The sequence below is a fragment of the Giraffa tippelskirchi genome, chromosome 12, assembly GCF_054371585.1.
Source record: "Giraffa tippelskirchi isolate mGirTip1 chromosome 12, T2T-mGirTip1v1.2.pri, whole genome shotgun sequence".
NCBI classification, from domain to species: Eukaryota; Metazoa; Chordata; class Mammalia; order Artiodactyla; family Giraffidae; genus Giraffa; species Giraffa tippelskirchi.
In genome coordinates this window covers 40,178,226-40,202,827 of record NC_137286.1, presented here as the reverse complement: position 1 = coordinate 40,202,827, position 24,602 = coordinate 40,178,226, and the positions used below count along the sequence as shown (strand labels likewise).

General features: G+C 43.0%; 1 non-coding gene across 1 annotated transcript; it reads left to right on the top strand.

The window, feature by feature from the left end:
* Positions 1 to 6,672: 6,672 nt before the first annotated feature.
* On the top strand, positions 6,673 to 6,745 carry TRNAG-CCC (transfer RNA glycine (anticodon CCC)). Its single transcript has one exon. It is a non-coding gene; the product is annotated as a tRNA-Gly (tRNA).
* Positions 6,746 to 24,602: the final 17,857 nt, after the last annotated feature.

Sequence of the window (24,602 nt, the reverse complement as noted above, 5' to 3'; positions counted from 1 at the left end):
AAGAGTTGACTCATTGGAAAAGACCCTAATGCTGGGAAGGACTGGGGGCAGGAGGAGAAGGGGACGACAGAGGATGAGATGGTTGGATGGCATCACTGGCTTGATGGACATGGGGTTGGGTAAACTCCGGGAGTTGGTGATGGACAGGGAGGCCTGGCGTGCTGGGATTCATGGGGTTGCAAAGAGTCGGACACAATTGAGCGACTGAACTGAACTATGACAATGTAAAGTGGTTCTTCAAACCAGAGACTGAAATGAGCCTGGCAATTAGGAGTGTAGAGAGCAGCCTTTGAGAGAAATCGGTTTGCCTTTCATCTGTTCATGTGGGCTGTTCTCAAGTTGCCCACAGCTTAGACGTCTCTCCATGCCATTAGAAAGTAACCAACCAAATGAAAAAGTGAAGACTATTTTGACAATTTGGGGTTGTGATCACTTAAAATGGAGAAGGATAGTGGTACAGAGTCAAGGGCCACCCGTGCTTGCAGTCTGGAGAAAGGAAACCTGGGGAGTTGGCAAGAAGAAAGTCGGGAGTTTGAAAGTGACAAAACCGAATGCTGTAACCTCTTCTTCTTCAATCAGCGGGAGCGGGAGGAATAATTTGACCCTGGCACCTCCAATGGGAACTTATACTTAAGGAAAAAGAGGACAACATAAGGGCTGAAGATGCAAGTGGACCTTGGGAAGTCATGACAACACTTGTACTCTTGTGCTTGTTCAGTAGCTCAGTCGTGTCCAACTCTTTGCGTTCCCATGGACTGCAGCACACCAGGCTTCTCTGTGCTTCACCATCTCTTGGAGTCTGTTCAAACTCATGTCCATTGAGTCGGTGATATCATCCAACCATCTCATCCTGTATTTGCACTTTTACTCCAACACAGTGCTAAATTAGGAGGATGTCAGTAACGTGAGATGCATGTCATAATCAGCAATAGTAAGTGTTACATACGTAATTCCGGTTCATCTTTACATACTTGGCAAAACGGGAGAAAGAAATGGCAACCCACTCCAGTATTCTTGCCTGGAAAATCCCATGAACAGAGGAGCCTGACATGCTGCAGTCCATGGGGTCGCAGAGTCCAATATGACCAAGCGACTAACTCTTCATAAAAACTTCAGAATTTCTTTCCTCCTGGATTTAACAGGATGCTGGTAATTTCATTGTCTTTTGCTGCTGAAAATATGTATATGATGCCGCCACCACTGGCAGTCTCCATACCCTCTGACTGTTTAATGCTTCTTTGTTTATGAGATATGAGGTGGCTGAATTCTGTCTGCCAGTTCACACTGAGTTTCAAAGATCTTTTTCAGGGACTTCCCTGGTGGCTCAGTGGTGAGGAGTCCACCTCCCAATGCAGGAGACACAGGTTCTACCCTTGATCTGGGAGGATCCCACATGTCACTGAGCAACTAAGACCATGCACCATAACTGTTGAGCCTGTGCTTTAGAGCCTGTGCTCCTGCAACAAGAGAAAAGCCTCTGCAATGAGAAGCCCAAGGCACTGCAACTGGACCAAAGCCTGCACAACAACAAAGACCCAACACAGCCACAAATAAATAAATAAAATTATTTTTTAAAAGAACACCCCAAAACAAAGATCTTTTTCAGGGAATACCCTGATGGTCCAGCAGTTAGGACTTTGTGCTTTCACTGTGGAGGGCATGGGTTCAATCCCTGGTTGGGGAATTCATTTCTCGCAAGCCGGATGGCAGGGCCAGAGAGAAAAAAGAAAAAGATTTTTCCCAGGTCTTCCCTCCCAGCATCTGTTCTGAAGTGTTCTGATTCTGATGCAGGCCTTCTCAAACTGTTCTGTGCACATAAAGCTCCTGGAAGATCTTGTTGAAAATGCAGATTCTGACTCAGCAGTGGAACGGGGTGGGGCTGAGTTTCCGGTGATGCAGGCAAAGCTAGTGCAAGGACCACTCTTGGAACATCTTGGCAAGGCCCCAGCATGACACTTCACTTTCCTTAGTCTGCTTTCTGTCTCCACCATCCTTCAAGCCTCTGCTTCTTGGCCATCTGCTTCACTTTTTTTTCTAGACCCTACTTTCTTGTCTTCTAAATTATCCCCAACAGGGCCATCCTGCTCAAATCAAATTTCACTCAGGTTCCCCAAAAGGATGTTCAGGAATGAAGTCAAAACAACTGGAGTTTCTCCCCAAGGAGATCGAGGTGAAAAGAGAAAAGCTGGGGGTACCTGGACATAGAACACAACCTGTAGGAAAGGAGAGTCAGCAAGACGTAGATGTGGTCGTGGGGTCAGGGGATCTGACAGCCTGTAGGAAAAGAGAGTAAGATGTAGGTGTGGTCCTGGGGTCAGGGGATCTCAAGTGACCCAACTGCCTGAGAACTGGGAGGGCCCGAACAGTGAAATTCTAATCATGTGATTGTGACTCAGCCTGCTCCGGTATGCACTTCTTGCGCTCACCCGTAACTGCTCTCCTGCTTGGAACGCGGTTCCCCACCTCCCAGTCCCTAGGTGGTTCCATGGAGACATGTGGCAAGTTCTGGCCACTGGTTTGTGAGTGGAAGTGATTGCGTGCACCATACCCTGCTGCTGCATTTACCTGCTGGCGTGAGACCCTCAAACGTTCTCCTCCCCTGCTTCCTTAATGAGAAGGCCACGTTGTCCAGTCCTGCAGAACAGGACAATAAGCCTTTGTCAGCCCGTTTTCTTTAAGTTTTTTTTTCGATGTTGACCATTTTGAAAGGAAATGGCTGCCCCAATCCAGTATTCTTTCCTGGGAAATCCCATGGTCAGAGGAGCCTGGTGGGCTATACTACAGTCTGTGAGGTTGCAAAGAGTTGGATGTGACTAAGCGCCTAAGCACACACAGAAATGGAATCTAAAAGCCCTTTGGTGCTCAGAGGAGAGGAAAATGGGTGAAAAGGTGAAATGCAAGCATCTTCCCCATGCCCCCACCTGCCTCCCCATTCAATAATACAACCAGGATCTAATCCTTGAATGGGGTGGTAGAGAGGGGGCGGTAGACACAGACACAGATTTGAGAGGATCCCAGAGCTGATTGCATCTTCCCAGGCCATGACCTGGGAAAATCTCAGGCTCCTTAACACCTGGCTCCAGTTCCCCAAAGCTAGTGACATATTAACATCCAGTCATAGGTAAGATGGGCTTCCCAGGTGGCGCTAGTGTTGAAGAATTCACGTGCCAATGCAGCAGACATAAAAGATGCGGGTTCCATCCCTGGGTCGGGAAGATCCCATGGAGGAGGGCATGGCAACTCATTCCAGTATTCTTGCCTGGAGAATTCCATGGACAGAGAAACCTAGAGGTCTAGATCTAAGGGGTCGCAAAGAATCAGGACATGACTGAGCGACTTAGCACGCACGCATATGTAAAATATATGGTAACTATTCCAGAAGCTTCAGTGTAGTTTTAAGCTTTCATAACTTCAGAAATATAAATTCAACAGATGTATCGAAGAGGTCTTTTAAAGATGTAATGTTTCAAGTTTCGTTTACTCATAAGGAATTTGTGAATTTTTAACAATAATTTTATTGTTAAAAATTCACAAATTCCTTATGAGTAAACGAAACTTGAAACATTACATCTTTAAAAGACCCATTATACAGAGTGAAGTAAGCCAGAAAGAAAAACAACAATACAGTATACTAATGCATATATATGGAATTTGAAAGATGGTAACGATAACCCTATATGCGAGACAGAATAAGAGACACAGATGCATGGAACAATTTTATGGACTCTGAGGGAGAAGGTGAGGGTGGGACGCTCTGGGAGAATAGCATTGAAACATGTATATTATCATATGTGAAACAGAACACCATTCCATGTTCGATGCATGTGACAAGGGCTCAGGGCCGGGGCAATGGGATGATCCAGAAGGATGGGATGGGGAGGTAGGTGGGTGGGGGGTCCAGGAAGGGGAACACATGTAAACCCATGGCTGATTCATGTCAACGTATGGCAAAAACTATTACAATATTGTAAAGTAATTAGCCCCCAACTAAAATAAATAAATTTATAAAAAAAAAAATAATAATAATAATTTTAAAGTTAGAAATTAAGGGAACAAAAAAAGATTGGTCCCTCCCGCAGATGGTAAGCATTGACTGAAACAAAAAAGTTTAAATGTGTTGTTCCAAATTCACAAAACTAAAAAGGTTTAAGGACTTTCCTTTGGGTTCAGACGTTAAGAATCTGCCTGCAATGCGGGAGACCGGGGTTCGATCCCTGGGTCGGGAAGATCCCCTGGAGAAGGGAATGGCTACCCACTCCAGTTTTCTTTCCTCGTGAATCCCATGGACAGAGGAGCCTGGTGGGCTACAGTCCAGGTTGCAAAGAGTTTACACTTCTGATATGATAAAAGCTTAACAGTTCACTAAAGCTTTGGGAACACTGTGTCAGAAGGCAGTTTCTCATCTTTGGTCCTGGAGTTATGTTGCAACCTGTGTCTGGAGGCAGCTGCAGGACTAGTTGCTATGAGTTGCTTATCAATGACCACCAGGATTTTGACTTTAAAATTGTATAATTAATGCCAAAGTCTCAAACACATTTGGCCTTTTTGTTTCTCTGGGTTGTTTTATAAATTTTGGGTTCTTTTGTAACCTCTTATAAGAGCTCTGAGTACTAGGTAAGCCTACTCCCATAGTGAGGCAAAGGTACTTTTGGTTTTGTTTATTATGGAACCTTTTAAAAATACAAAAATACAGTGAAACCTTCTCACCCAACTTCTATCTCCATGATCACTTTCCCTTTTTTTGATTTTTTTTTTTTTGCTAAAGTGTTCAAAGTGAATCCTTAATGTGAGATAAGTGAAGTTTTTTTGTTTTTGTTTTTTTAAATTGGAGTGTAATTGCTTTATAATGTTGTGTTGCTGCTGCACAAGTAAGTGAATCAGCCATTTGTATACATATGACCCCTCCTCTTGGACCTCCCTCCTGCTCACTCCATACCATCCCTCTAAGTCATCACAGAGCACTGAGATGCGCTCCCTGTGTTATTCAGCAGCTTTCCACTAGCTAGCTATTTTACACGTGGGAGTGTATATATCCCTGGCTCAAGAAGATCCCCCAGAGAAGGGAAAGGCTATCCACTCCAGTATTCTTGCCTGGAGAACCCCTTGGACAGAGGAACCTGGGGGGGCTATAGTCCATTGGGTTGCAAAGAGTCAGACACGACTGAAGTGACTTAGCATGTGCGCATATATGTCAATGCTACTCTTCCAATTCATCCCACCCTCCCTAGGTAAGTGCAGTTTTGTTGGGCTTAAGAAGACAGCTTCAACTGGGGTAATAGAATCAAATAGCATTAGGGTAATTGGCAGAGAGAGAGGGAGAGTGGGAGAGAGACTGGGACAGAAAGAGCAAGGGAGGGAGAGAGACTGAAATAGAAGAGCATCTAGAATGAGATCACTATATTTATCCCTGTGCTCCTCTCCTGCCCCACTTCCAGTTTTCTTGATTTCCCACCTACTTTGTTCTTGACTTTGAGACATTAGCAACCTGGGAGACCAGAGGCATCTCTAAGCAGAGGGTTTTCTGTCACAGTAAAACAAACGGGAGACCACACCCTTTTCCACCTCCTCTGCCTCCCCCCTGCAAGTTCACAGTCTCACTGCCAACCGTTCAAAGGACTGGGTGGCTTCCTTCTCCTTTTTTTCACAGAAGGAGCTTGACTCTTAATCCTGGAATGCGGCCATCTTTCCTTCACCAGCCGGGCTTTGGGAATACAGCAGGGAAAGGAAGGGAAACAGAGAAAGAAATCTGTGACTCCTTGGGGACACCTCACCCTGGAGCAGTATTTCTCCCCAAACTCTCCTATAAATGTCTAGAATTCAGAGCCGTGAAACTAGTATTTCCACAAAGACAGACCCTCAAATTAGTTTGGAGTATAATATTTACAATAAATATTAACCTAAGAAAAACCCTGAGATGATTTGCAGTGATAAGAACTCAGTTTAACTCTGCCTTCTCCGGTTTAGCAGTGGAGCTTTTTTTAGGTCACCTATTAATATCTCATGGGATACTCGGACTTTATAAAATGCAGTTTGGGGGAATGCTGTCCTGAAATGCTTCCTTCCATCTGAAATCCCAGGATGGGATAAGTCGCTTCTCCCAATTTGTTGAAGGGAAGCTCATTCCATTTGGAGGGTCAGGGGTGATGGAAGATCAGAAAAAGAGTCAGAGCGACTAAGAGGATGTGGGGGTGAGGTTAGCAGAAGATTTGGTTCCAGGGGGCCAGTGTGTCTACTGGTTAAACCGGCAAAGTTGCCAGACAAAGCAGAAAGGAGGGCTTACTTGGGTCCTGAATGAATCTGAGGCAAACTCTGGGAGATGGTGAAGGACAGGGAAGCCTGGCGTACTGCAGTTCATGGGGTCGCAAAGAGTCGGACACGACTTAGCAACTGAACAACAACAAAGGCACAGGCTTCTCAGTCAGGGTGACCTCGGATCTGCTCCTAGAGCAAAGAGAAGTTCATTCCTGGAAACGGAATGCAAAGACCACCAGCCCAAGGGAGGCTACACTGGCCCAGGAGTTACAAGAGCAATAGACAAACTAGTCCAACATTTGTGTATGTATGTATGCATGTATGTATGTATGTAAATAATGATTATTTTTACAACATGCATCGTCATTAAAGAATTATCTCTTTACCCTTGCAAAATGTTTTAAAAGTAAATCGAGGACTTCCCTGATGGTCCAGTGGCTAAGACTCTGTGCTCCCAATGCGGAGGACCCAGGTTCAATCCTTGGTCAGGGAACTGGATTCCACATACCGCAAATAAGACCTGGTGCAGTCAAATAAAAAATATATGAAAAAAAAGTAAATCGCAGGCTATCTCGGAAGACAACTCCATGTTTAAGTGATTTCATTGCTCACATTTAATTTTTTCAAACTACTCTCTTAGTTCTTTCAAACTACGTGTTTCCCTTAGATCTGAACTTTGATTCATCCTCAGAACTGTGTGAGCACCACTCCATGGTGTGTTTGGCATTTAGCTTTGTGGAGACCAGCTTGATTTCTCTTCACCTCTACATAACTGATTGTAAAAAAAATCTTCAAGACCCAGATAATCACGGTGGTGTGATCACCAACCTAGAGCCAGACATCCTGGAATGCAAAGTCAAGTGGGTCTTAGGAAGCATCACTACAAACAAAGCTAGTGGAGTGATGGAATTCCAGTTGAGCTATTTCAAATCCTAAAAGATGATGCTGTGAAAGTGCTGCATTCAATATGCCAGCAAATCTGGAAAACTCAGCAGTGGCCACAGGACTGGAAAATGTCAGTTTTCATTCCAATCTCAAAGAAAGGCAATGCCAAAGAATGCTCAAACTACCGCACAATTGCACTCATCTCACACGCTAGTAAAGTAATACTCAAAATTCTCCAACCCAGGCTTCAACAGTACGGGAGCCATGAACTTCCAGATGTTCGAGGTGGATTTAGAAAAAAGAGAGGAACCAGAGATCAATTGCCAACATCCGTTGGATCATCAACAAAGCAAGAGAGTTTCAGAAAAACATCTGCTTTTGCTTTATTGACTACGCCAAAGCCTTTGGCTGTGTAGACCACAACAAACTATGGAAAATTCTTAAAGAGATGGGAATACTAGACCACCTGACCTGCCTCTTGAGAAATCTGTATGCAGGTCAGGAAGCAACAGTTAGAACTGGACATGAACAACAGACTGGTTCTAAATCAGGAAAGGAGTATGTCAAGGCTGTACATTGTCACCCTGCTTATTTAACTTACATGCAGAGTACATCATGAAAAATGCTGGGCTGGATGAAGTGCAAGCTGGAATCAAGATTGCCGGGAGAGATATCAATATCCTCAGATATGCAGATGACACCACCCTTATGGCAGAAAGAGAAGAAGAACTAAAGAGCTTCTTGATAAAAGTGAAAGAGGAGAGTGAAAAAGTTGGCTTGAGGCTCAACATTCAGAAAACTAAGATCATGGCTTCTGGTCTCATCACTTCATGGCAAACAGATGGGGAGACAGTGGAAACAGTGAGAGACTTTATTTTTGGGGGGCTTCAAAATCAGTGCAGATGATGACTGCAGCCATGAAATTAAAAGACACTTGCTCCTTGGAAGAAAAGTTACGACCAACCTAGACAGCATATTAAAACACAGAGACATTACTTTGCCAACAAAGGTCTGTCTAGTCAAAGCTATGGTTTTTCCAGTAGTCATGTATGGATGTGAGAGTTGGACTATAAAGAAAGCTGAGCACAGAAGAATTGATGGTTTTGAACTGTGGTGTTGGAGAAGACTCTTGAGAGTCCCTGGGACTGCAAGGAGATCCAACTAGTCCATCCTAAAGGAAATCAGTCCTGAATAATCATTGGAAGGACTGATGTTGAAGCTGAAACTCCAATACTTTGGCCACCTGATGCGAAGAACTGACTCATTTGAAAAGACCCTGATGCTGGGAAAGATTGAAGGCAGGAGAAGGAGATGACAGAGGATGAGATGGTTGGATGGCATCACCGACTCAAAGGACATGAGTTTGAGTAAACTCCGGGCGGGAGTTGGCAATGGACAGGGAGGCCTGGCGTGTTGCAGCCCATGGGATCGCAAAGAGTTGGACACGACTGAGCGACTGAACTGAACTGAACTGCTTCTCCCCCAAACTCAGCCATGCATATACATGTATCCATTCTCCCCCAAACTCTCCTCCCATCCAAGCTGCCACATAACACTGAGCAGAGTTCTACGTGCTATATGGAAGGTCTGTGTTGGTTTGTTGTTGTTGTTTAGTCACCAAGTCATATCTGACTGTTTTGGGACTCCATGGACTGTAGCCTGCCAGACTCCTCTGTCCATAGAATTTCCCAGCCAAGAATTCTGAAGTAGGTTGCCATTTCCTTCTCCAGGGGATCTTCCCATCCCAGGGATTGAACCCATTTCTCCTGCACTGGCCGGCAGATTCTTTACCACTGAGCCACCAGTTGGTTATCCATTTTAAGTATAGCAGTGTGTACAGGCAACCATAAATTCATTCTCTAAGTCTGTGAGTCTGTTTCTGTTCACTCAGCATGACAGTAAGAGTTGTCATGTTTTTTGATCAGACAAAGAAGGTTGTTTCCTCTCCAGCCATCTAATGCAACACACAGGTATAGAAGCACAAAGAAGCAAGGATTTGTGCTGTAAGGATGAGTACCAGCAGCAGCCAGGGCATAAAAGCTCAGGTCCATTCTCTGCCCTTCTCTGCAGGTTACTAGTGTCTTACTAGTGGGAGCAAAATGGATGGCAGGTTCTAGGGAAAAGCTAGCAACACTTTGGGGGTATCCAGTGAGACTTAGAAGCAGGGTGGAGAAAAGAAAAGGGTAAGCTCAGAGACAGGAAGCAAGCCTAGGAACTGGCATCACCCCCTGATGGGTTTTTTACTTCCTGGGTGAGAAGGTTTTTTTTTAAGATGGTAGAACATTTCATTGAAAATTTCTTTCCCTACATTTTAATTCCCTTTAGTTATCCAGGCTCTTCAGTAAAATAAACCTCATGCGTACAATCCTATGAGGTGTTTTTTTAGGGGCCTCTGGGAGAATCTCTAAGCGAAGGTTGGGTTTCCCATATCACCCTTCAGAAACCAGCGAGTAGTAGTAACACTGCAGTGATTTGATTTAGTCTTTAAGTCATGTCCAATTCTTTGTGACCCCATGGACTGTAGCCTGCTAGGCTCCTCTGTCCACTGGATTTTCCAGGCAAGAATACTAGAGTGGGTTGCTATTTCCTCCTCCATGGAAACTGCCCAACCCAGGGATCGACTCCAAGTCTCTTGCATTGACAGGTGTATTTGTTACCATTGAGTCACCAAGGATTCCCTAGTAACACTGCTTGAACGTGGATATTCCTAAACTTGGGCTGGACCAACCATGAAGATAGTGATGGCCAACAGAAGCAGGATGGTGCACCCTGCCAAAACGATGACTCAAGACCAGACTTGGGACTTACTGCGAATCCTCTCATCCCAAAATATACTGAAGAAGGAAATCTCTAGAATGGAAAGTAGAAATGGAAAGGAGGATGCTGGAATTCAGCTGTGCCACTTATTAATTGTAACCTGTAGTACATTTTCATCCTTTCTAAACCTCACCCGACCTTAGTGTAGGCTTATTGTGAGGATTCGATGAGAAAGTGCACGAGAAACGCTAGAACATATTTTGTGTTCAATAATTAAAGCTCCTATCTTAGAAGTATCCTAGAAAGTTGTATTCCTGTCCCTACCATCATTACAGACAAGGGGAAACTGAATGAAAATAGTATAAGAAAAAGGTGTAAAGGTACCAAAATATATTGCCATAGTACTGTGGGATAGCTCTGTATTTTTTTTTTAAGACTTTAGTTTTTATTTTATTTGTCTATAGTGGGTCTTAGTTGCTGCATTTGGGATCTAGTTTCCTTACCCAGGGATGTGGGACTTAGGCCCTCTGCACTGGGACCGTGAAATCTTAGCCACTGGACCACCAGGGGAGTTCCTTGGATAGTTCAGTATTAGCGTTTATCATATTATTCAAAAGTTATTTTTGTATCAGGTTCCACCACTAAACCTGTCATGTGGAGGAAGACTGTCATGTAGAGGTCTGGCTGGCCCATCTGGTGTACCCAACACACACAGCACAGTGTAAGGCACACAGAATTGTTCAACAAACATCAGTGGAACTGAACTGTCCCACAGCTAACCTGTTCACACTCTTCCTCTTCACACTGCCTCTCTTACGAATGTGACCTATCCCCAACCTCCAGCCTTCCTTCTGGCCTTTTGGAGTGTCCTGGGAAGCCTGGAGCTGGCGTTTTCATTAAACAAGGGCTTCCCAGGGACAACCACCCTTTCCCTTCCTGTCCATTCTTGGGCCAGCCAGAAAGTCACAGTTCACAACAGGAAACCAATTGCTTTGTGCTATCAGAAGACATTTCCTTCGCAGCACAAAACGTCTGAGTAATAATTTCAAGCCGGGCTTCACCCATTTCCTGTGAGAGGAGGCAAGTTCGCCCACCCCTGTCCTGTAGAGCCTCACTTGCCAGCCCTGTGGTGATGCAGTGCCTTCTGTGCTGGGAGGATGGCCCACTAGGTCCAGCATCCTGTGTAGCAGACTCACTTAGGATGATTTTCCAACATTCACGCAGAACAGAGTCACTGTGACTAATTTGCACTGCTGTCTGAATACACAGGCAGCTCTGGGAGTAAAAACTCCTGGTGTCAAGCAAGTCATAGCTTTCTCTAAAAGTCAAGACCCAATTTGGCAACCAGGAGTTCACAGATGTCAGGGACCATGAAAAGTCAGTGAACTGATTCTTGGTAGCTCCCTTGTTACTTCTTCGGTCTGTAGGAGAAAGTGACCATGTTGAGTAGAAATGAGCTTTGGGGGACAGAGCACCTGGGACAGGTGATATGGTATAGTCTAAGACACCTAAAAGGGAAGACTCTAGTCCTCCTTAATGATCACACTGGATATATATATATATATATCTTTTTTTTTTTAATATGGTCTTCCGATTTTCTTTCTCTTTAAATTGTTATTAGGGTATAACTGATGTACAAAGTTGTGTTACTTTCTGCTGGACAGAAAAGTGAATCAGTTATACACATACGTGCATCCACTCTTTGTTTTTTTTTAGATTCTTTTCCCATGTAGGTCTTTACAGAGTATTGAGTAGAGTTCACTGTGCTATACATGGGTGAATGCTAAGTTGCTTCAGTTGTGTCCATCTCTTTGCAACCCTATAGACTGTAGCCTGCCAGGCTCCTCTGTCCATGGGATTTTCCATGCAAGAATACTGGAGTGGGGAGGAGCCATGCCCTCCTCCAGGGGATCTTCCCAACCCAAGGGTTGAACCCCCGGCTCCGGCTCCTGCATTGCAGGTAGATTCTTTACCATTGAGCCACTGGGGAAGCCCTTGTACTATATAGTAGGATTTTATTTATTTATTTACTTTTTTGGCTGCACCATGCAGCATGTGGGATCTTAGTTCCCCAAACAGGGATCGAACCCACACACCCTGCAGTGGAAGTTTCAAGTCTTAACTGCTGGATCACTAGGGAAATCCCCACATTAAATCTTTTAATACTAACTCTGAAAGAGTTTAGACATTCTTGTTCAATTGCTCCCATTTTGCAAAAGGGAACATGAAGGCCTGAAAAGGAAAATAACTTCTCAAAATTTACAGAGCAAATCATGGCTGAATCGGGTTAGAATTCAGGCTTCTTCATTTACAGGACCATGGCATCCCCAGGGATGGATATTTGAATCCCTTTCTTCTTATACTGTCTTACAGACCTTAAGTGGACTCCAGGTCTCGCCTACCAGGTAGCAGAACTCTGTGTGTTTCTAAAAGAAAAAGGCAGGAGGAACTCCCAGCTTCTAGAGAATTCAGACCAACTTCTTTCTCCCTACATCATTATAGACAGGAAGCAAAGGACAGTGGTGTGGCCCTGGGCTTCTTTTCACCATGCCTAGCTGGAGATATTTAATGTTTCCAGGGAGACGGTGAAAGACAGAGGAGCCTAGCATGCTACAGTCCATGGGGTCGCAAAGAATCAGACAGGACTTAGCGACTGAGCAACAACAACAGGAAGTGCTAATGAGGAGGGTGGTTATCCATAAGCTTAACTATAAGAGAGCCTACCTGTAGAAGGTGAGCCTGTCAGAAGGCACAAAAGCTTCCTTCCTCTTCTGAGAGCAGTGGCCATACCACAATGATGGCGGCTCAAGTTGGAAAGACAGAGCAAAAGCATCAAGCAGTCCATTTCTTTGTGGTAAAACCAGCATTGGAAACACTCAGCATAGGTGGCAAGCATGCAGAACCTGCAGAAATCAAGTGACTTCAAGATGCATATTGGACAGTGCAAAAGCCAAGGCTATGAGAAGTTCCCTGAAGCTAAAGAGGGATGTTCTACACCTGGACAGACAGGGACAGTGTAGGACACACGGGCAATCATATGGACTGGACCAGAACCAGTCTTCTTCTCACACTGATTACGTGTTCTCTCCAATCCCCTAGGGGGAAGGAGCTTGCGGATGGTTGGATATGGGCATGTACATACATTTTCTATAGTTTTCAATTCGTAGAGGGTGCTTTACCACTTTCTTTCTTCTTCTTTCCTTCTTTCTTTCTTTCCTTCCTCCCTCCCCCTTTTCTTCCTTTCTTCGTTCCTTCTTTCTTTTCTTTCTTCCTTCCTCCCTCCTTTACTCCCCTCCCTCATCCCCTCTCTCCCTCACTTCTTCCCTCTCTCCCTCCCTCCTTTTTTTCTTTCACCATATGGCATACAAGATCTTAGTTCCCCAACCAGGAATTGAACCTGTGCCCCCTGCAGTGGGCTTCACTGTTTTCAACCCATGCTGTTGCCTTTACATGACTTCCAGAGGTAAACTCCCGCCCAACTATTTTTATAGATAAATACCTTATCCAGCAGGGTCCCAAGAGAAAAATGAATGGCACACTCAAATATGGATAATTTGAGGAGGATTTGATAAACAGGGTGATTATACAGGAGTGGAGATTAAGGCGGTAGTGCAGTAATCTGGGGTTTGTAAGCTCAAATAGACAAGAGAAGGGACCAGTCACAGGAATCTGAAGGGAGAGAGTCTCTTACAGAAGGTGCTTTAAGAGAGACACAATCAGCAAACTTCCCCGGTGGTCCAGTGGTTAGGACTCTATGCTTCCACTGCAGGGGACACAGGTTTGATCCCAGGTCGGGAAACTAAGATCCCACATGCTGCATAGTGGGGCCAAAAAAAAGAAAAAAAAATCTTTAATCTTAAAAAAGAGAGAGATTTGCAGGCAAGAAAGAACTTGCAGGCAAGTTCAAAGGGAGAAAGGCTTCCCTGGTGGCTCAGATGGTAAAGAATCCACCTGTGATGCAGGAGACCTGGGTTCAATCCCTGGATTGGGAAGATCCCCTGGAGGAGGGCATGGCAACCCACTCCAATATTCTTGCCTGGAAAATCCAAACCTGGAGTACAAATACCCTGAGCTCACTCTCCTTCCCTTTTTCTGAGGTCTCCCATTGGCCAAACCCAACAGGAAAACAGAGGGCTGTGTGGGAGGGGGAGGATGTTGTATATTGACGCAGTGCATACTGTCAGCTTCCTAGGTGGGGAAGGGTTGTCAGGGTGGTAGTGGTGGGGGAGAGCAGAAGGGCTGGCAAGAGGCATCTGGCAGAGTCATTTGGACTGGACGTTCTGTAGCTAACACTGGCTATTAGCTATGACATCAACCATGCCTACACATTTTGTATGGAAATTTGTGCAAAATGGATCAGGCCAGACATGTTTCCCTTATTTGCGATGAGGTCCTTGGACCCAAATTCCTCTGTGAACCCAGTGGCCCCGGAGAGCTACCCAGGCCCACATGTGAGCCACAGAACTCTCCTGGCTCCTCTGGTCAAAGCCAGAATTAAAGGCTAAGCAGCCTCCTTGGCCCCTTCCCCAAGATCCACACCCTCATCTTGGCCCTTGACGTCCAATGGTGAGAAGAGGCGAGGCGGGACAAGGAGGAGAGTCTCCTTAAGGGGAAGAGCATGTTTCATTTCTTCCTAAAGTTTGGCACCTGGCAAGCCACTCCAGTATTCTTGCCTGGAAAAGTCCATGGACAGAGGAGCCTGGCAGGCTGCAGTCCATGGGGTTATATGACTGAGCATGCATGCTTGAGGGTGGAGGGAGATGGGTTGGTAGCAATAAACTGGTAGAACTAAAAAAAATAAAAAATAAAAAAAAATTAAGTTTGGCACAGCTGGCCCAAGCCGCCCACTCCTGTCCTTTCCTGGGTGGGGCTCTCCCAGGTGGGAGGCAGCCCCAGGCCTGTCAAACTCCAGATATACCAGAGCCAAATTCCACAGCATGGAAAGTCCAAGAGAAAGACCATGTTATTACAGAAAGTTTAAAAGAGAAGATTGAGCTAATTGTATAAATTTTAAAAGCCACACATGCTTATGGTAAAAACTTCAACATTAAAAATACAGAATGGTTATGGAATTTGAAAGATGGTAACGATAACCCTATATGCGAGACAGAATAAGAGACACAGGTGCATAGAACAGTCTTATGGACTCTGAGGGAGAAGGTGAGGGTGGGACGTTCTGGGAGAATAGCACTGAAACATGTATATTATCATATGTGAAACAGAACACCATTCCAGGTTCAATGCATAAGTCAAATGCTCAGGGCTGGAGCAATGGGATGACCCAGAGGGATGGGATGGGGAGGGAGGTGGGAGGGGGCTTCAGGATGGGGAACACATGTAAACCCATGGCTGATTCATGTCAATGTATGGCAAAAACCACTACAATATTGTAAAGTAATTAGCCCCCAACTAAAATAAATAAATTTATTAAAAAAAAGAAAAAAAGGAAAAAAAAGAATTTCCAGAGGGCCTGGAGCCCCAACTGAAAGAGAATGCAGTTTTCCTGATTAAAGTAAATTAATTAGCCCAATAAATGAGGGAGAGGGTAGAATGAGAAAAATAAAAAATAAAAAAATAAAAATAAAAATACAGAATAGGAAAAAACAAAAAATAAAATACTCTTGCCACCCCATCCTCCTACCCCAAGCTCACCATTCTCATTTCTTAAAGTTTAAAACTGTCCTAGGTTCTTGGGGCTTCCAGGATGGCTCAATGGTAAAGAATGCACCTGCCAATGCAAGAGATGTGGGTTTGATCCCTGGGTCAGGAAGATCCCCTGGCAGAGGGCATGGCAATCCACGCCAGTATTCTTGCCTGAAGAATTCCGTGGACAGAGAAGACTGGTGGGCTACAGTCTATGGGGCCACAAAGAGTTGAACAAGACTGAGCACACATGTATTAGGTTCTTATACCTTCTTCTGTAACTTTATAGATGATTAAAAAAAATGTTTGAACATCGGTAGAATCATGTTATGTGTGCTCTCTTGCATGTTTTTTTTTCTTTTTAGCATTTTTGTTTTAGTAAATTTTTAAAGTTTGCTTTTGAAATGTATTAGTTATGACTTTTCTTTTTTCATATTTTGTCTGAGCCATGTGGCTTGTGAGACATTAGTTCCCTGACCAGGGATTGAACCTGTGCCCCCTGCATTGGCAGCACTGAGCCTTAACCACTGGACCACCAGGGAAATCCTCTGTCTTTCCCTGTGAATCCAGCCCCTGACTCATGGATTCCCAGATGCCTTATTTTCCATTTCAACAGATATTGGAATTTGATGACTGGTTATGATTTTTCTTTAAATAGATGATTTTTAAAAGATGGGCCAAATTATTCAACAGAATTTTTTAAATTAGGGGCTACCCTCATAGCTCAGTCAGTGAAGAATCCACCTGCAATGCAAGAATGTACCTACAATGCAGGAGACCTGGATTCAATCCCTGGGTTGGGAAGATCCCCTGGAGAAGGAAATGGCAACCCACTCCAATATTCTTGTCTGGAGAATCCCATGGACAGAGGAGCCTGGCAGAAAGAGTCGGACATGACTGAAGCGACTTAGCACACATGCACGCAAGCAAATAATAGGAATGATGTTGCTTTGAGCTTGTTTATAACATCTCTTAGGTTTTTTAAAATTATTTATTTATTTTTGGCTGCACTGTGTCTTCATTGCTGCTCACAGGCTTTCTCTAGTTGTGGTTCTCAGGCCCTTCTTTTTGCAGAGCACAGGCTCCAGAGCACGCAGGCTCAATAGTTGTGGCGCATGGGCTTAGTTGCCCCATGACATATGGGATCTTCCTGGACCAGGGATTGAACCCATGTCCCTGCATTGGCAGGTGGATTCTCAACCACTGGACCACCAGGGAAGTCCTTAGCTTTTTGCTTTGTTTTAATTACAGGAAGGGCAATGGCATCCCACTCCAGTACTCTTGCCTGGGAAATCACATGGACGGAGGAGCCTGGTGGGCTGCAGTCCATGGGGTCGCGAAGAGTCGGACACGACTGAGCGACTTCACTTTCACTTTTCACTTTCATGCACTGGAGAAGGAAATGGCAACCCACTCCAGTGTTCTTGCCTGGAGAATCCCAGAGATGAAGCCTGGTAGGCTGCCGTCTCTGGGGTCACACAGAGTCGGACACAATGGAAGTGACTTAGCAGTAGCAGTATAAAGTAAAAGGGCTTCCCCAGTGGCTCAGAGGTAAAGAATCCACAGGCAATGCAGGAGCAGCAGGAGACATGGGTTCCATTCCTGGGTTGGGAAGATCCCCTGGAGAAGGAAATGGCAACCCACTCCAGTATTCTTGCCTGGGGAATCCCATGGACAGAGGAGCCTGGCGGGCTACAGTCCATGGTGTCACAAAGAGTTAGACATGGCTGAAGCAACTTAGCACAGCACATAAAGTAAAAAGTATAATATAAACATACTCCCCTACATACAAACTCACAAAGAATAAAAAACAGAAACCTCAGAGCAGATGGAAGAGTGGGTTCAAAGGCCCAGGGGTGGAGGTAGCATTGTAAGTTTGAAGGAGTGAGACTGAGGCTAGAGTGTGGCTCAAGATAAGGCTTGGGGAGCAAGCAGACCAGACCATGGCAGCACTTTATACACCGTGGTGAGAAGCCAGAGTTTTATCTTGGAGCAATGGGAAGCCTTTGAAGCTCTGCCAAGCGGGATGTGTGTGGGTGTAAAATAATCAGAACTTTCTCAATTGGCATTTCGAAAAGATGTCTCTGACTGCAGAATGGGGAATGGATTTGAGATTGAGGGGGGCGGGAAGGAGAAGACACAGGAAGAACCATTTAGAGGGACTCCCTGGCGGTCCAGGGGTTGGAACTCTGTGCTTCCACTGTGGGCTGGGGTGGTGCACTGGTTCAAGCCCTGGTTTGGGAACTAAGATCCCCATATGGCATGCTCCCCCAGCCAACCCTAAAAAGAAGAATCATGTAGAGGTTCCTGAAATATCCCAGCCAGAGGTGAGAATGGTCTAACTCAGGAAGACACAGTGTGAATTATTTAATCTGTTCCTTGCAGATGGATTCCTTCATTGTTTCCATTGATTTTTGTCCTGCTTTTGTCTTGTTTTCTGTTATGACTGGCAGCACTGCAATGGGCATTCTTACACACAGAGCTTGGTAATCTTTGGTCTGTGTAATTGTAGAGCAAATACCTGGCCATGTGACATGCATGTATTTCACAAAGAAGTAAAACGTGGTAGCTATTGCAAAAGTGCCACTCCAAAATGTTGCATCCGTTCATACACTCATGATAAGAATGCCAAGGTGCTCACACCCCTGCTAGCATTTTTATTTTCACCAATCTGAAGGATGAGAAATAACATCTCTTTAAAAAAAATTTCCTTTTTAAAAAAATCATAAATGAGGTTGAACACTTGTTTGTGCTAATTTCGTCATTTCTGTCTATTTTTCTGTGACATATCTCTTCACACCTTTTGCCTTTTCAATCAGATTGATGAGCTTTCAAAAAATTAGTTTGCATTCATGCTTCATAAATTAAAACAATTATCTCTATTTCATATGTGCTCCAAATATTTCACCCAATTTGTCATATATTTTGTTTTACTGGGTAAATTTTTTGTATACAGAAGTCACACATTTTTACATAATGATACAAACCAATTTTTTTATTTTTTTATTTTTATGGCTCTGGACTTCATGGGTGTTCATCACTTTGAGAATATAAGAATACATTGTATGCTCAGTCACTCAGTTGTGTCCAACTCTTTTCGACCCCATGGACTATATAGCCCACCAGGCTTCTCTGTCCATGGATTTTCCAATACTTTAAGTCTTACTTTTTGTTTAAAGTTTACTTTTTGTTTAAAGCTTTGATCTGTCTATTATTTATTTTGGTAGAAAGAGTAAAGCAGTGATTCAACTTAATTTTCCCTAAAGACTTAGTTATCTCTACATCATTTTTGAATAATTTCTAATTTCCCCATTAATTTGAAATGCCAATTTTATTAAATTATATATGTAATTAAGTGTATTTATGGATCCTTTGGGCTTCTCTGATAGCTCAGTTGGTAAAGGATCTGCCTATAATGCAGGAGACCCCAGTTTGACTCATGGGTTGGGAAGATCCGCTGGAGAAGGGATAGACTACCCACTCCAGTATTCTTGGGGTTCCCTGGTGGCTCAGGTGGTAAAGAATCCGATGGCAATGTGGGAACCTGGGTTCAATCCCTAGGTTGGGAAGATTCCCTGGAGAAGGGAAAGGCTACCTACTCCAGTATTGTTGGGCTTCCCTTGTGGCTCAGCTGGTAAAGAATCTGCCTGCAATGCGAGAGACCTGGGTTCAATCCTCGGGTTGGGAAGATCCCTGGAGAAGGGAAAGGCTACCCACTCCAGTATTCTGGCCTAGAGAATTCCATGGACTGTTTAGTCCATGGGGTTGCAAAGAGTCAGACATGACTGAGTGACTTTCACTTTCACTTTCACTTTGGACTTCCCAGGTGACAGAGTGGTAAAGAGTCCACCTGCCAATGCAGGAAATGTGGGTTCAATCCCTGAGTCTGGAAGATCCCCTGGAGAAGGAAATGGCAACCCACTCCAGTGTTCTTGCCTGGAAAGTCCCATGGACAGAGGAGCCAAGTAGGCTACACAGTCCATGAGTCATAAAGAATTGGATATGACAGAGCAACTGAGCACACACATGAGCCCTTTATTCTGTTCTGGTCTTTAGTAAAACTATATGTATATATATATATATATACATACATATATTTATTATCATTTTTTAATCAATATATCTTAGGGATAGTTCTTTCCAATCCCTCCACCAGTCTGTTCCTTTTCTTTTTCAGAAATTACTTGGGTAATTCCCTCTCACCAACTTTATCTTGCAGGGGTATTTTTCCAGATACGTTTAACTTCTTACTGAGTTTCAAAATAATCTTTTTGATATTGTGTTTGGAAGCTCAGCTATAACTCTAAGAAAAATAGAAGTTTTCAATCAAAGAGCAAGATGTGTCTTTCCATTTACTTGTATTTTAAAAAGATTTCTTTGTATAGGTTTTGCACAGTTCTTGCCTAGTTTATTACTAGGTATTTTATCTTTTTAGTTGGTATTGTCAATGGGAGATTTTCTCCCAGTGAGGTTTATTCTTGATTATTATTTCTACAGAAAACCTATTTGTTTTTATATATCAAGTGTGTAACTAGTCACTCTAACAAATTTTTAAAAAATTAATTTGCTTATTAAGATATGGTTTGCATACTACAAAATTCACCATTTTAAGTTATGCAATTAATTCAGTAACTTTCATATTCACAAAATTGTGCAACAGTCACCACTGTCTAATTCCAGAACATTCTCATAGCTGTCACTGCGTACTCCAGCCCCTGGCAACACTAATCTACTTTCTGTCTCTATGTCTGCTCTGGACATAATGGAATCATACAAACACGTAACCTTCTGTGTCTGGCTTTTTTCACTGAGCATAATGTTTTTGAGGTTCACCCAATGTTGTGACATAAATCAGTACTTCATTCCTTTTTTATGACTGGATAATAGTCTGTGGCACTATTTGCTTATCCACTCATCTGCTGAAGGAAACTAGGATTGTTCTCTCACTTTTTTGCTATTAGGAATGATGCTGCTATGAAGATTTGTGTCCAGGTTTTTGTGTGAACATATGTTTTCATTTGTCTTGAGTGCATACCCAGGAGTGAAATTGTTGGGTCTCATAGTAACTCTGAGTTTGGCTTTCTGAAAAACTGCCAAGCTGATTTCCAAAGTGGTGCACCATTTTATACTCCCACCAGCAGTGTATGAAGGTATCAATTTCTTCACATTTTTTTGCCAACACTTTAAAAAAATTATATATTTATTTGACTACACTGAGTCTTAGTTACAGCAGGCCGGTTCTAGTTCCTTGACCGGACATCAAACCCAGTGCCCCTGCACTGGGAGTGCAGAGTTTTAGCCACTGGACCACCAGCGAAGTCCCTTGCCAAAACTTTGTATTATCTGTCTTTTTGACTAGTCGATGTGAAATGGCATCTCATTGTGGGTTTTGATTCTCATTTCTCTAATGACTAATAATGTTGACCATCTTTTCATGTACCTTTTTGCTGTTTGTAGAAGTGTCTACTCAGATCCTTTCCCAGCTTTTAATTGGGTTATTTGTGATTTTATTATTGAGTTCAGGAGTTCTTTATATGTTCTAGATACAAGTCCCTCACTAGATACTTAATTTACAGTATGTACTTGTGTCCCAAGCTAAGCCAATTAGAATTGACCTGTCTTACTGAAACTGTGGGGAGAGACATTCTTTTTTTTTCCTCACTACTCACAAATTAAATGAATTTATTAATTAATTTTGCCATGCCTTGGCTTATAGGATCTTAGTTCCCTGACCAGGGATAGAATCTGGGCCCTTGACAGTGAAAGCATGGACTCCTAACCACTGGCCCTCCAAGGAATTCCCTCTCACCAACTTTAAATAGGAATTAAATGAGAGTTTCTTGCAGTCATCTTTTTCTAGCTGCAAGGAGAATCCACCGACAATTGAAGAGAATGAGGCCAACATGAAGAGAGTAGAGGTAAGTCATGGCCAACTAGTCAGTTCTGACCTGTTTAAGCCCTGGTTTCCAACCAGGCCTATGGCTCCCCTCATAGCTCAGGTGGTAAAGAATCCACCTTCAATGCAGGAGACCCTGGTTCATTTCCTGGGTCAGGAAGACCCCTGGAGAAGGGAAAGGCTACCCACTCCAGTATTCTGGCCTGGAGAATTCCATGGACTGTTTAGTCCATGGGGTCGCAAAAAGTTGGACATGACTGAGCGACTTTCACTCACTTTAGCCAGGCCTAAAGCAAAGATACCCCTGGACTTTTCACCTATTTGAGTCAATTAAAAAAATTTCTCCTATGTTTCTCCTCAAGATACTGAGCTGGGTTTTTTTTTTCTCTTGTAATTATTTTTAATTAATTAATTAATTTTAATTGGAGGCTAATTACTTTACAATATTGTAGTGGTTTTTGCCATACATTGACATGAATCAGCCATGGGTGTACATGTGTTCCCCATCCCGAAACCCATCCCCCCCACCTCCCTCCCCATCCCATCCCTCAGAGTCATCCCAGTGCACCAGCCCTAAGCACCCTGTCTCATGCATCGAACCTGGACTGGTGATCTGTTTCATATATGATAATATACATGTTTCAATGCTATTCTCTCAAATCATCCCACCCTCACCTTCTCCCACAGAGTCCAAAAGTCTGTTCTTTACATCTGTGTCTCTTTTGCTGTGTTGCATATAGGGTCATCATTATCTTTCTAAATTCCATATATATGCGTTAATATACTGTATTGGTGTTTGTCTTTCTGACTTACTTCACTCTGTATAATAGGCCCCAGTTTCATTCACCTCGTTAGAACTGATTCAAATACATTCTTTTTAATAGCTGAGTAATATTCCATTGTGCATATGTACCACAGCTTTCTTATCCATTCATCTGCCGATGGACATCCAGGTTGCTTCCATGTCCTGGCTATTGTAAACAGTGCTGTGATGAACACTGGAGTACACATGTCTCTTTCAATTCTGGTTTCCTCAGTGTGTATGCTCAGCAGTGGGATTGCTGGGTCGTATGGCAGTTCTATTTCCAGTTTTTTGAGGAATCTCCACACTGTTCTCCATAGTGGCTGTACTAGTTTGCATTCCCACCAACAGTGTAAGAGGGTTCCCTTTTCTCCACACTCTCTCCAGCATTTATTGTTTGTAGACTTTTTGATAGCAGCCATTCTGACTGGGGTGAAATGATACCTCACTGTAGTTTTGATTTGCATTTCTCTGATAATGAGTGATGTTGAGCATCTTTTCATGTGTTTGTTAGCCATCTGTATGTCTTCGGAGAAATGTCTGTTTAGTTCTTTGGCCCATTTTTTTTTTTTTTTTTTCATGCATCGAACATGGAATGGTGTTCTGTTTCACATACGATAATATACATGTTTCAATGCTATTCTCCCAGAACGTCCCACCCTCACCTTCTCCCTCAGAGTCCATAAAATTGTTCTATGCATCTGTGTCTCTTATTCTGTCTCGCATATAGGGTTATCGTTACCATCTTTCAAATTCCATATATATGCATTAGTATACTGTATTGTTGTTTTTCTTTCTGGCTTACTTCACTCTGTATAATGGGCTCCAGTTTCATCCATCTCAGTAGAACCGATTCAAATGTATTTTTTTTAATGGCTGAGTAATATTCCATTGTGTATATGTACCACAGCTTCCTTATCCATTCGTCTGCTGATTTTTTGATTGGCCCATTTTTTGGGCCCATTCATCTGGCCCATTTTTTGATTGGGTCATTTATTTTTCTGTAATTGAGCTGCAGGAGCTGTTTGTATATTTTGGGGATTAATTCTTTGTCAGTTGCTTCATTTGCTATTATTTTCTCCCATTCTGAAGGCTGTCTTTTCACCTTGCTTGTGCAAAAGCTTTTAAGTTTAATTAGTCCCATTTGTTTATTTTTGCTTTTATTTCCATTACTCTGGGAGGTAGGTCATAGAGGATCCTGTTGTGATTTATGTCAGAGAGTGTTTTGCCTATGTTTTCCTCTAGAAGTTTTATAGTTTCTGGTCTTACATTTAGATCTTTAATCCATTTTGAGTTTATTTTTGTGTTTGGTGTTAGAAAGTGTTCTAGTTTCATTCTTTTACAAGTGGTTGACCAGTTTTCCCAGCACCACTTGTTAAAGAGATTGTCTTTTCTCCATTGTATATTCTTGGCTCCTTTGTCAAAGATAAGGTGTCCATAGGTGTGTGGATTTATCTCTGGGCTTTCTATTTTGTTCCATTGGTCTATATTTCCATCTTTGTGCCAGTACCATACTGTCTTGATGACTATAGCTTTGTAGTATAGTCTGAAGTCAGGCAGGCTGATTCCTCCAGTTCCATCTTCTTTCTCAAGATTGCTTTGGCTATTTGAGGTTTTTTGTATTTCCATACAAACTGTGAAATTATTTGTTCTAGTTCTGTGAAAAATGCCGTTGGTAGCTTGATAGGGATTGCATTGAATCTATAGATTGCTTTGGGTAGTATACTCATTTTCATTATATTGATTCTTCCAATCCATGAACATGGTATATTTCTCCATCTATTTGTGTCATCTTTGATTTCTTTCATCAGTGTTTTATAGTTTTCTGTATACAGGTCTTTTGTTTCCTTAGGTAGATTTATTCCTAAGTATTTTATTCTTTTCATTGTAATGGTGAATGAAATTGTTTCCTTAATTTCTCTTTCTATTTTCTCATTGTTAGTGTATAGGAATGCAAGGGATTTCTGTGTGTTAATTTTATGTTCTGCAACTTTATTATATTTATTGATTTGCTCTAGTAATTTTCTGGTGGAGTCTTTAGGGTTTTCTATGTAGAGGATCATGTCATCTGCAAACAGTGAGAGTTTTACTTCTTCTTTTCCAATCTGGATTCCTTTTGTTTCTTTTTCTTCTTGCTGTGGCCAAAACTTCCAAAACTATGTTGAATAGTAGTGGTGAGAGTGGGCACCCTTGTCTTGTTCCTGAAATAAAAGGAATCCAGATTGGAAAAGAAGAAGTAAAACTCACTCTTTGCAGATGACAGGAGCAGGGTTTTATCTCTTGCGTTCAAAAGTCCCAAGCAGGGAATTCCCTGGCGGTCCAGTAGTTAAGACTTCTGTGCCTCCACTGCAGAGGGTGCCGGTTTGA